Source organism: Ambystoma mexicanum, chromosome 8 (genome assembly GCF_040938575.1).
Source record: "Ambystoma mexicanum isolate Mex_15411 chromosome 8, UKY_AmexF1_1, whole genome shotgun sequence".
NCBI lineage: Eukaryota > Metazoa > Chordata > Amphibia > Caudata > Ambystomatidae > Ambystoma > Ambystoma mexicanum.
In genome coordinates this window covers 828,419,187-828,432,228 of record NC_090929.1, presented here as the reverse complement: position 1 = coordinate 828,432,228, position 13,042 = coordinate 828,419,187, and the positions used below count along the sequence as shown (strand labels likewise).

General features: G+C 49.4%; 1 protein-coding gene across 4 annotated transcripts in view; it reads left to right on the top strand.

Moving 5' to 3' along the window:
• LOC138472491 (cGMP-dependent protein kinase 2-like) overlaps nucleotides 1–13,042 on the top strand; it is a 2,724,950-nt gene that overhangs the window by 1,095,630 nt on the left and 1,616,278 nt on the right. The gene's annotated exons all lie outside the window — the stretch shown is intronic.

The following is a 13,042-nucleotide window of genomic DNA, read 5'->3' as shown; positions in this document are numbered from 1 at the left end:
AACTGGACCCCTGCAGATGGCTGATGTGCAGGCACCAAATGGCAGGGCATGGTGTTAGCAGGCAGGCAGGCAGGCAGGCAGCAGCAGATGGCACGTGGGAGGCTGCTCGGGGCACTGCGGGGCAGTGATTCGGCCTTCTGGGCAGGAGCATGGTCTTCCGTGTGTTTTCGTGTGGCCAGCTTGATACGGAGTGATTTGGCACGTGAAAATCCTGAACGTCAGCGTGAAAATCGAGGAAAGGCCCTTAGCGCGTAAGCGCGTCAGCACGCGTACACGATTTCATTGGACCAAAGGCCCTTACAGCGTAATCGAGTCTGTGACGTTTTGCGCACGGGCGTTGCCCTGGCAGGGCTTGGAGATCCCGCGTGCCTTTATGTTCTGTACGTGCTTTTCGTGAGGTGCGTGTGTTTTCCATCCGTTGGGGTTCACACGCTATTACCTCACAGCGGGTGTTGGCTACGCGTTCTTCTACACGCAAGGCAGACGGTGAGTGGTACCCCGCTCCCCCAGGCCCGATCGCGTGGAAAAGTTCACGCGAACCCCTGAAATACACGTAGCCCGCTCCCCCAGGCCCGATCGCGTGAAAAAGTTCATGCGAATCCCTGAAATACACGTAGCCCTCTCCCCCAGGCCCGATCGCGTGTAAAAGTTCACGCGAACCCCCGAAATACACGTAGCCCGCTCCCCCAGGCCAGATCGCTTGTGTGACTTCCCGCGAAACCCCGGAATACACGTACCCCGCTCAATCGCGTGTGTGACTTCCCGGCAACCCCGAAATACACGTGCCCCGCTCGCACGATTGCTGTATGTTGCCACTTTTGTAATGCGCAGGGACGCTACCGCCTGCCTTCGTGTGGCGGACGTGTTTCGGCTTGTGCGTGTCTTTCGCTGTGCGTGGCTTTGCCCTATTCGATTCCATGAGTACGTGTGGTTCGGGTGCGTGTGGGCGTTCCGTCTGCTTCCCTGCAGTACATCCCCAGTTACGCCCTTGTTTTCGCGAGTTGTTCCCCATTCTGCGCGTTACGCCCCGTGTTCCGCCCACTTTCTAGTGTATGCGCAGAGGTTGTGCGCTTTCACTGTGCGCGTCGCGCATGTCTTTCGGGATGTTGCAGTGACGTGTGCGCCATGCACGGGTTTGGCGCACATCCCGAGGTAAACACGTGCAGGGACTTCCATGAATAGCACGCGTGCGCGTGCGCCTGTTTTTTTCTGCTTGCGCCTGCTTGCGCCTGCTTGCGCCTGCTTGCGCGAAGATTTTCGGCACACGTTTGTTCCATGAATCGGCCCCTTTGAGTCAAAGAAAGGGGCAAAGTGTATTTTTGCAGTGCAAAGTGACTTTGCACTGACTTTGCACTGATGCAAAGTGATCTTTTACTGCAAAAATACACTTCACATCACTCTCTGAATCACGGTGTTTGTTGGCAGTGCAAAGTGAAAAGTTTGCACCGTACAAAATCCATATATCAGGCCCAATATGTGGTAAAAAATGCCTCTTGGTACACAATAACTGATTGTACAAGACTTCTTAAATGCTTTATGCGTTCATGTTTTCAATGTTCTCGTGTTTTACAATACAGCCTCATATCTGCAATAAATGTTTTACAGCACACCCGGAAATGTATGTGGATTTACAAAATATATGGTGTAAAAATTGCAAAACAAATGCGATTCGTCAAATGGGTTCATGTGAGTGTATTTGAGAAAATCTGTGAAAACGTGATAAGCCTTGTGGTGCCTTGTCAAGTAAGATGGTGTCGCCATATGTATTTATTTACTAAAAAGGATAAATTGCAGGAATGTCACTTAGGGCTCACACTGTGGGCTCCCTTGCTACTCCTAAAAAAAAAAATGTATATTTTTTGTTTTTACAAATGAAAGCTCCTTTTTGTTTCTAGAGTGGCTGGCTTTCTTGTTCAGGCATCTTAAAAAAACAGGGGATTCCACAAGTGTAACACGTTGAGCAGTGACCCTAAATAAGAAAGAATAGGAATAACATATATGTTTTTCTTTCGGGAATTCTATACAATAATTGCTAGACTCATTAAAGGTTTATTTCAGGCACACTTCAGGGGGTGAGTCACTGATTTAGGCTGTTCTTAAACACCTCAAATTCACAATGCAGTCATAATCCTCCAAAAAGCATTCACAGTAGAATAAGTATCAATTGCGGACTATATATTTTGCAGTTATTGCATGTTTTTTTCTGCCTATACATATGGCGATCGATTCTTGTATGAAATGTATATCACGTTACAGTGATATTGTAACCATATTTTTTATAGTGTACTTAGAAACAGTGCTTTGTTATGCCTCTTCCTGTTTTGTCAAGGGGTAAACAGTTGTGTTCCATTGCTTCATGTGATGCCACTTCATCGGAGGTCAAGGGTCGTTTGATGTCACTTTCACTACCCCTGGCATTTTGGTGAAATGACGTCCCTGATAAATTGCCAATGAACTAGACACTGCTGAAGAGTTAATTTAATCGGCTTTGAATTTCACCTTTGATGACGTTAAAACTATATTTCGTCCTTTATTTTTTTCTCTCCACCCATGTTATGAATTAAATACTCGAATCCACAATGTGCGATTAAGATTGATTTGGCTTAAGGGAGGATAGTATGTGTTGGAGTTGTTCTACGGAGGAAGGCACTTTGCTTCACATGTTATGGAATTGTTCGAGGGTTAAAGGTTTTTGGAGTGAGGTTTTGGATAGAGTTGATTTGGTCGGGAACATCTCTTTTCCAAGGACACCATCATCAGTTCTTTTGAAATCACCAGTGGGCACTCGTCACTTTAGCTATGCGACTCTGTGTTGGGCTAATACGGTGTTTTTGGTGGCGACTCGTCAAATTTTACGCCTCTGGAAGACGAGAAAGAAACCAAGTATTGATGAATGGTTATCGCAGGTGCAGTTGCTCTCAAGATTTGAGAGGATTAAGTATTATGCTTTACATAAAGAAGAATTTTATAAGGAACAGTGGGAGGCTTTTAATGAACTCTATGTGTGAATTAAGTGCTGATGGGCGATGGTTTTTGTTTCAGAGTGGTTAATTTACTATAGTGTTCTTTTTATTGTGATTGTCTTGTGTTGTGTGGTTGTGTGTTTGTGTTTTTTTTTTTTTTAATTTTATTTTTTCTCTTGTTTTCCTCTGATTTTTGGCTAGTTATCATTTCAAATTAGGTTTGCTGCGATTAGTAGAGATAATTGATAGGTTTTTCTTATTTATTCTGTACTATTTGTATCAACTTGTATAATGCTTTTTTCGTTTTATTTGTCGTTTTCTTGTTATCATAATTGTTGTTTTGGAATGATATGTATTTCTTTTGATAAATCTTTAAATAAAGTTGTCAAAAAAAAAAAAGATTGTCTTTGCAATTATCATTTTTCCGCACCTGGAAGCTTTACAAAACATCATCTCTGTGAATGAAAGCACTTCCACTTGCCTTCGAATAGAAGCATTTTTCTCTGTTATGTTATTTGTTAAGTGGTACAGTCCACACTATAAATCTGATCACTGTTGGGCTTTTGCGTGCATTTTGATAGGACACCTAAAATGTGCTGAATAAAGGTCACTGAACAAAAGGTCCTACACAATAGTAAAGGTTCTGCCTCCATCCCCAAAGGTAAGCAGAGCACATTGCTCTGTGATTGTGTGTGCTCTCAGGTGGGGCTGTTAAGAGGCATGTCTATTCAGTTCAGTGGCAAAGTTGTTCATTTCCTCTTATTCGAGTTTATATCTGGGAGGATAGAACTAAACCTGCATAGCAGAAGAAAGGGGTTTGTTTATAAAGGCCATGCCAGATAATAAATACATGGATTGGGGTCATTTTACCATTTTCGTTTTTAGAGGCTTCAACCTCATCTGTTGTTCCATCCACACTCACTGCTCTGCTTTCTGTTTGGACGGATTTCTCTTCATAACGTAGCCCCCCTTGTTTCCCCTTATTTTTAATTGCACCAAGATAACCGTGAAATTAATGCCGTAAAATGACCGGGGACAGTAGTAAACGCCATCAATCTTTTTAGTGTCATGGGGTCAGTAGCCGTTCCACGAAATGATTACATTGATTTTGTGATTGGTCCATGTGTGTACAGATGTAGGTAGAGGCAGGCAAAATTCACTCCCTCTGCCATTTTCGCTGCTTAACCTACTGGTAAAATGAGGCTTCACAATTTTATCTCCATAACACATGATTGCTGCCCCCAAAGACTAACCCCCCTCACTAATGAGTGTTGGAGTTACATGCTATTAAAGATACAGAGGCAAGTTTCAAGCATTCATCGTTATCGACTAGTCCAGCAGAACCTCTAAACCTCCAATCTCAGCTAGCTCCACTACATAGAAGGCTTTGCATTTAGTCACTATTTCCTCTTCCTTACTGCTTAGAACAGCTGTTTGTTTTTCATTGAATCTCCCCATCTAGGTCCATGCTCAGGAGTAATCCAGAACTCCTGTCCACATCCTATCAGCCACTGCTCCAGTATGGAGATTAAGAACTGTTCACAAAGATACGTCATCGTATTTTCAGTAACTGATCACTTAGTTAAAAGAAAAAGAAAACAAGGCTGCGTCTGAATAACACATTATACTCAACTCATCTTTGGTGAGCACCTATTCTGTTAGAATCATGTCTTGATATTTTATATTTTCCTTTTTCATTTCATGTACAATGTAATGGATTTGAAGATGAAAACTACATTATATACTTGTGTATAGCTGCAGAGGCAGGAGATACCCTGCTGAAAATGCGGCATGACATGCTGAACAAGCAAAGAAACGCTACCAAGCCCCATGACGTAGGGAGGTACGAGAGTCCTGGAGTAGCAAAGTACATCCCACCCCTTGAAGCACAAGACTAGCACTGTGTGACCACTGCAGTTGCTCCACTGCTCCAAGATTGGTGTCCATGAGCAGGTGGTGTAAACATCTAGCCAGAAAAAAAGGGTTTTCAGCAATTCCTGAACTCCAGTATTAAACAAAACATCTCTGGTAAAAAACATCAGTACACATTTAAAACTCAAAGTACTGTGATGAGAAAGAAGAAGGAAGAGGACTGCTATGTTCTGACCTCGAGCAGTGTTCGCAGTGGAACGTACAGCCTGTGGGTCAGAGGCAGTTGACAGAAGCATCCTCTGCTAGGAAAAGCGTTCCTTGGCTCCACAGGCAAAATAAAGATCTTTGTAAAGTTACCGATGTCGGATACGTACCTTAACACTGGCGACAAGCACCAGTCGTAAAGGGGGAATGGCTAAGTCGTTCAGAGCCCCTGAGTGAGCTCTCTGGACCACTGAGGATTTACGAGGCAGGTATTGCTGTCCGGGCAGGTGGCAGACTGCCCCTGTGCACAGTGGTTTGGGTGTGGAGATCCTGAGCCCCAGAGTTGTTCCAAAGGTGCCCTATTGGTGTTCTGGCCCTCAGAGGCAGTGCAAGCTGTCGGCACCAGTACTCAACGTGCAACTCCAGCAAGGTGTGTTAGCCCTTGATGCTGGCCAGAGGAAAGGACTCGCGGACGTGCAGCAGCCATATTTAGTTGCGATGCCAATGTGTAAACATTACAGATGCCAGTGACGCAGAGTGATGGTGAACATGTAGTAGCATTTCCACTGAGGCCCCTAACGGGTGCAGAGGGCAATTACTCTGTAGTGGAGAGAAAATATGTGTTCTGGGCGATTTTGCATTTTAAGTTTTTTCTGGGTGGCAGACGTTTTATTGTTAGAACAGACCATTAGCCGCTTGTACAGATGTTCTCAGGAAAGGGGTGGATTATTGGGTCAACTAGAGTGTCCCAATAGCATCCTGGGCTGCAAGGTTATGACTTTCAGGTGTTTTACGTACCTGCCAAAAAAATAAGGTTGTAGGTTGTCTGTTGAGGTTGCCTGTGGGGTCTTCTGCAGCCAGTGAAGAGACACAGGTAGAGGATGTAGTAGTGACTATTATCGGGCAGAAGGCGATTGGTGAGGTGGAGTGGGGTATGGCAGAGATGCCGGCGAAGTGCTTAAATGTGTGGTGGAGCGGACGGTATGGGGGTGACTTGAGAAGAATATCCCGTAGAAGAGGTTTGAGCCTTTCTTCAAAGTGAAGGATGAGTTGCCCTTTATAGGGAAGAAACTCAGGATAGGTGATAAGTTTATTCCCCTGGAGAATGTGAGATGCAAATTGGTGGATCTGACACACCACGGACATCTAGGGGCTAGTAGCACAATAAGGAGACCACACCAAACTTACTGGTGGCCTATGATGCCCAACTGTGTGGAGCGCAAGGAGAAGGATTGTGGTGCATGCCTAGCTAGTGACAAGAGCAGGTTGTACTGAACTGTCTTCAGGTATACTAGTGTAAGTGATCTATGCTCTCTATACTAGGGATGAATTGTTCATTTCAGTAGAGTTTAGCGCAGAGTATGGGAAAGACCAAGATAATTGTCTAATAATGGAGCATTTTGCTGCACTGGTGTGCCGTCTGTGCAGAGTAAGCCCCACCTTTTCCCCAGTGACAGTCCTGTGTGTACTGTTGACGTCATGTAGGCAGAGTCGAAATACACAGTTACCACCTTATCTTCATGTGCTTTGAGTTCTAAAATCAGCGCTACCAATTCTGCCACTTGTGCTGAGAAATGTGCTGGCAATCTCACACTTGTCACTGACTCAAATCTGTCATTCTCTCCTGCCTTCTCCACTGCTGTCCCACTCCGCTGTTCACCAATAATATGGTCTATTGATAAGGACACATCAATGAAGAAAATGATCCCCCTCCTAGGGCATTTTTCTCGACATGGGTTATTTGCTCATAATATTAATATTCAGTGTATTTAGTGCAACCATCCACATGATCTCCCTCCTGGCTGGGTTTATCACTCAGCACCTAACAATTTTAATCAATGGGTTTGATGTAATTACTTAATATCCAGAAGCTCTCTTTGTGGGCAATGTTCTTTTGGGCTTTTCAAGGATCCGTGCAGCCCATAGTTATGCCAGAAGACTTCCAAATTGCAAAGGCTGCTGCCGCCAATGCTTGCTTGCATGGGTAGCGACTTCTCATTACTGGATCTAGTATTCCACTGTAGACTGCTAATGGTTTGAGTCCCCTGGTAGTTCTCTGTGTGTACAGCTGTCATTAATAATCCATTTGAATGGGAAAATAAAACGATTTCTTCATTATAATTAGAGATTCCTAATACAGGTGCTGTGCTGATTGCAAGCTAGAATTCGTCAAAGTCATCTATCATCTTACCTGTTCAGTCTGTGTCGCTACTGTCTTTGTGTGCTTCTTTAAGTTCTTTGAAAAGTGGCCCGATCTAAGTGCTGTAGTGAAAAACTCATCCCCTTCTGTAATTGCAAAGGCCTAGAAATTGCTACAATTCCTCCACTTGCTCTGGCCGAGATGTCTTCATGATTGTTTCTGCTCTTTGAAGTGTCACTTTCCTCCCTTCTTTCGATGTTAGTTGACTACTTCCTGCCAATATTGCATTTTCTGTTTGTCAAATTTGTAACCTTTCTCTACCAATACTGTCATTAGTTTTACTGAGTCTCTTCTGCACTTTTCTTCCATGATGCTACAAACCAAAATTTCATGCACATATTAAGGGGGTAATTCATAGAATTTAGCGCAGAAGTAGCACACGCGGCTGATGCAGAGAGGGAGCGTGCGCCAGCATGCGCTAGCGTGCGCCAGCCACATCCGCCAAAACCCATTTACACGCACAGCGTATTCATGGGTACTTAGATCCATAACCAGCCGTGGCGCAGAGTGGCGCAGTGACTCTGCAGCAGCCCCATTTACTCCCCAACCCTGCCCGTGCGCCAAAAACATTGCAAAAATACCCTACATGGCGCAAAGGCCAGTGGACCAGCATACAGCCCTGCAACCACGAAAACGCACTAAAAATGCCACACAGCCCTCACGCGCCAGCAAAATCACATGGAAAACTCCTCGGAATAAGCATTCCCCGCTCGTGCCAGCAAAATCGCGTGGAAAACTCCCAGCGCACCTCTCGGAATATGCGTACCCCACTTGCGCCAGTGAAATTGCATGGAAAAATTCCCTCCTGTGGTGTGAGCTGCCTGTGGGGCATGGACTGGGGTGATGGGCTGCTTGCGGGGCATGGCCAGGGTGATGGCCTGCCTGCGAGGCATGCCCAGGGATGATGGGCCGCCTGCGGGGCATGGTCTGGGATGATAGCCTACCTGCGGGGCATGGGGAGGGTGGATGGGCTGCCTGCGGGGCATGCCCAGGGGTGATCGGCTGCCTGAGGGGCATGCCCAGGGGTGATGGGCTGCCTGAGGTCCATGGTCTGGGGTGATGGCCTGCCTGTGGGGCATGGGTAGGGTGGATGGGCTCCCTGCAGGGCATGCCCAGGGGTGATGGACTGCCTGCGAGGCATGCCCAGGGGTGATGAACTGCCTGTGGGGCATGCCCAGGGCTGATGGGCTGCCTGCGGGGCATGGTCTGGGGTGATGGCCTGCCTGCGGGGTATGGGGAGGGTGGATGGGCTGCCTGCGGGGCATGCCCAGGGGTGATGGGCTGCCTGAGGGGCATGCCCAGGGGTGATGGGCTGCCTGCGGGGCATGCCCAAGGGTGATGGGCTTCCTGCGGGGCATGCCCAGGGGTGATGGGCTGCCTGCGGCGCATGCCCAGGGGTGATGGGCTGCCTGTGGGGCATGGTCTGGGCTGATGGCCTGCCTGCGGGGCATGCCCAGGGGTGATGGCCTGGCTGCAGGGCATGCCCAGGGGTGATGGGCTGCCTGTGGGGCATGATCTGGGGTGATGGGCTGCCTGCAGGGCATGGAGAGGGTGTATGGGCTGCTTGCATGTAGTCTAGGGGTGTGCGGGGAGTTTTACACGCGAGCGGCCTTACGCGAGCCGGTTACGTGTATTCTGGGGGTGCACAGGGAGTTTTACACGCGATCGGCCTTGCGCGAGCAGGATATGCATATTCTGGGGTGCACAGGGAGTTTTACACACGATCGGCCAGGCGTGAACGGGGAACGCGTATTCTGAGGTGTACAGTAGTTTTACACGTGATTTTGCAGTGTGGACCCTCCCAGGTGTGGACCTCCGCCCCTCCCCATGGCCCACAGGCAGCCCATCACCCCAGACCATGCCCTGCAGGCAGCCCATCACCCCTCGGCATGCCCCGCAGGCAGGTCACATGTCACCATGCACTTGGGAGCCCTGACACATGTCCCCCACCCCCACTGATGGGCACCTGCCAGCAGGCCCCAACTCATGTCCCCCACCCCAAACCCAGTGATGGGCACTTGCCAGCAGGCCAAACTCATGTCCCCCACCCCACCCCCAGTGATGGGCACCTGCCATCAGGCCCCGACTCATGTCCCCCACCCCACCCCAAGTGATGGGCACCTGCCAGCAGGCCCCGACTCATGTCCCCCCACCCAACACATCATCACAACCCAGAGCCATGGCCCTTATTGTCACTCAAATCCCACCCACGCCACCTCAGTCCAAACACCCAACCAAGCATTTCATCCACTCCACATTGAATTCCCCATGTCATGATAGAAAACAAATAACCAGCATGCCCCTGAATACATGTCCCTCAGACCCACACAATAGCGACACATGACTGAGAAAACCCACATTGTGACATGCACAAAACGAATGAGAGAAGACCACACAAGTAAAGTAGAGAAAAAAATGTATTAAATCATAAACTAAATGAATAAAACAAAAGCACACAAGAAGAAAAAAAAAATCCAAGTCCGGAAGTCCAAAAATGATTAAATAAAATGTATGCTGAAACCAATAAAATCCAAAGTAAAATGGCTCCAATGCGTCCGTCCATTAAACAAAATCCAAAGTTCCAAAAAAAGCTAATTATTCCACCATGGGTTAAAAAAGTCCATGTGCCCCAAAGAAAAATAAAAAATAAAGGAAACCTACACCTACATAACTATTTACAAAGGCGGCGGGCTAGTCCAATGGCTCACTCATTGATGTCCCGGGCCAGTGCATCATCGAACTTCACTTCAATGTCCTGGAGGCGGGCCTCTTCCCTGGCCTTGAGGTCTCGCAGGGATGCAGCCATGGCCTCCTCCATCTCCCTGCGAGTTGCCTCGAGGCACGCAGCCTGCCTCAATGCCCAGCGCATGGAGTTCTCCACCCTGATCACTGTGAGCTGTGCCCTGTTGCCCGCCGCTGCTCTGCATCTATTTGCCGGCCCAACCTCTGCCACACTGAAGACACTCCCAATCCTGGGTCATCCTGCCCGATAGCCGATGCCTGTCCCTGGGATGTTGATGGCCCCGAGCGATGATCGCTCCCACCCTGAACCTGCTGCTGCCGTGCATGTGCCCTGCGTATTGATGCCTGCACGTCCTCCTCTTGCTGGGGTCCAGTTGGTGGGGTGGCCAGTGGCCACCCCTGCTGAACCTCCGACTCCCGACTGGGGCAGGGAAGTGTCCTCCCCCTGCCTGGCCGCTGTCTCTGGGGCAGCTCCACAGGGGTCCCAGGTGATACTTGGGCCGGGAGATGGCACAGAGGATGACTGGCACATAGGGGGCTCAGTTGAGGAGGGGGTCGCAAGAAGTTCCAGCACATGGATGAAACCAGTGCCGACGACCTGTCCTAGTAGGTCGACGCGGCCAAAGAGGTATTCGAAATGACGTGCATTGTCCAGACGAGAACCCTGCACGTAATCCCGAATACCACGTTGGCGCAACGCCACCCGAGCAAGGACAGGCTCAATATGGTCATGGATTGCAACGTCCGCAGGGAGAAGTCCAGTTGTTGTATGTGCATCCCCTACATGAAATCAGGTCTGGACGGAGGCATCCCTGCTGGTGCCGGATGATGCACTCACATGATCGGGGACAGGATTACACACAGACACCTCTGCAGTGGCCTGTGCTACCTCCTGTCCCTGCCCCTGGACTGCACCACTAGCACCAGTGGAATCCCCCCTCCAGGCCCCGTGCGTGGGACTTCCACAGCCTCCTCCTCAACCAAATCCCCTACCAACCTGGATGACTCCGTGCCATCTTCCTCCATAGGCACATATGGGGGCTCAGCTGCCCCTACTGCTGCCGAGGAGTCCAACTCCAAACTCCGCTGCTTGGACCTTCCCTTTGCAGCTCCGGCCATGGACGCGGCACCAGACTCCTCACTCCCCCAAGAGATTACTACATGGGAGGGGAGCTGGGCCTTGCGTCTCCGGCTGGCGGTGGGATCCCTACCGCTGTGTTCCACAGCATTGCATCCACCCTCTTCAACAGTTGACGCTGCAGACAGGGAGAGACAGAACATAGGCATCAGGGCACTGTACAATGGTCTGATACACACATGACAGTTGCACATGAGTGGCAGTGTCAAACTTCACAGATGGCATCACACGCCCCAACACACATATCATTTGAACCCACACACATGCAAAAATTAACAGGAATGGTGCAGCAGGCAGCAGCATCCATACACACACAACAGCATGAACATCCGAAGGTTAGCCTGACGTCACAAGCAACATGGGGAGTGCGGAACACATGCACACACGCCACCAGACAGACATGCATCTGTACATCTCCACCACCTGTCACAGTGCAATCATCGGCAAGTATGTCACATCTGCCAATCGGCTTCCTACATGTCTGTGTCACATGCATCCATGGCGTATCACAGTCGCACACTTGTCAAACACACACACGCACATGTACACCGTGCACGTACATGAAGGTGGAACCAGCATCCATGTGTCACACCCCAACCATGGCATAGTACATACACAGAAATGCTAACATGTGTGCGTCTCCACATGCATTTGTGCATCATGCTTTGGAAAACATACACCATTGATGTGCATCACACATGACTAGACTCACATGCAGCAGGCTCATGTCCCTGCACATACACATCCATACATGGGACTTTCCAGACTATGTCCAAGCTGCACACTCCTGGCACACCTCAACATGCACTGCGTCCAATCAGTACGCATGGACACTTACCGCTCGACTCCGGACGGGTCTGCCTCTCGAGGACCTGGAGGTGAAGCGCTGGGCGTATGCGTTCCAGGACCCTCATCTGGTCATTGGTAAGGGGGACCCGGCAACCCACTGCATTCGCTGCGTCCAAGAGGCGCCAGGTCTTCCTGAGGGTCCTTGACCTGAAGTCCTCCCACCGCTTATGGATGTGTCGTAGGTCACGGGTTGCCACCCCCTCCGCGTTGATGGCAACCACGATGTCCATCTAGATCCTCATCCGTCCATTCTTGTTGGCGCATGTTCTTCCAAAGAGGGCATCATAATGCACCAGGACTTGCTCCACCAGGATGCCAACCTCTCCTGCTGTGAAGCTGGCAGCCCACTGCCTCTCTGGCTGGGCGTTGCCAGTGGTCTCAGATGGTGTTTCCCCCGACATGGCAACCCCCGAGGCAGGTGTGGGTGGGCAGCTGGGTTCTGGTGCTGTGCTGTTGAGCGATGGAACTGCAGTCGGGAGTCTTCTGTTTCAGCAGGGGTGCTCACAGCAACTGGACCCCTCCAGATGGCTGATGTGCAGGCACCAAATAGCAGGGCACGTGGCCAGCAGGCAGGCAGGCACCAGCGGATGGCTGGTGGGAGTTGGCTTAGGGCTCTGGGGGGCAGGAAAATGGATTTCTGGGCACGAGCGTGGTCTTCCGTGTGTTGTCACGTGGCCAGCTTGATACGGAGTGATTTGGCACATGAAAAAACAGCACGTCAGCGTGTAATTTGAGGAAAGACCCATAGCGTATAAGCACGTAAGTGACATGACACACGCAGGTGTTTCATCGGCACGGGTGCATAGTGAATCCGCACATGCAAAAACAGCACGTCCGCGTGTTAATGCTTGAAATTCGAGGAAAGGGCCTAAGTGCATAAGTGATGTGACACGTGTGGTCGTTTCCCATCACGGTTAAAGGTGAGCAGGGCCAGCAGCTCGCTGTACCTGCTTTTCGTGGAGACTGATGAAGGTGTTGCTACTTCTAGTTGTTTCACGCGCCATCACTACTTCACAGCGGATCAAGGACGTATCTCTTCTTTTGGCGGAGGTATTGGCTACGTGTGTTTTCATT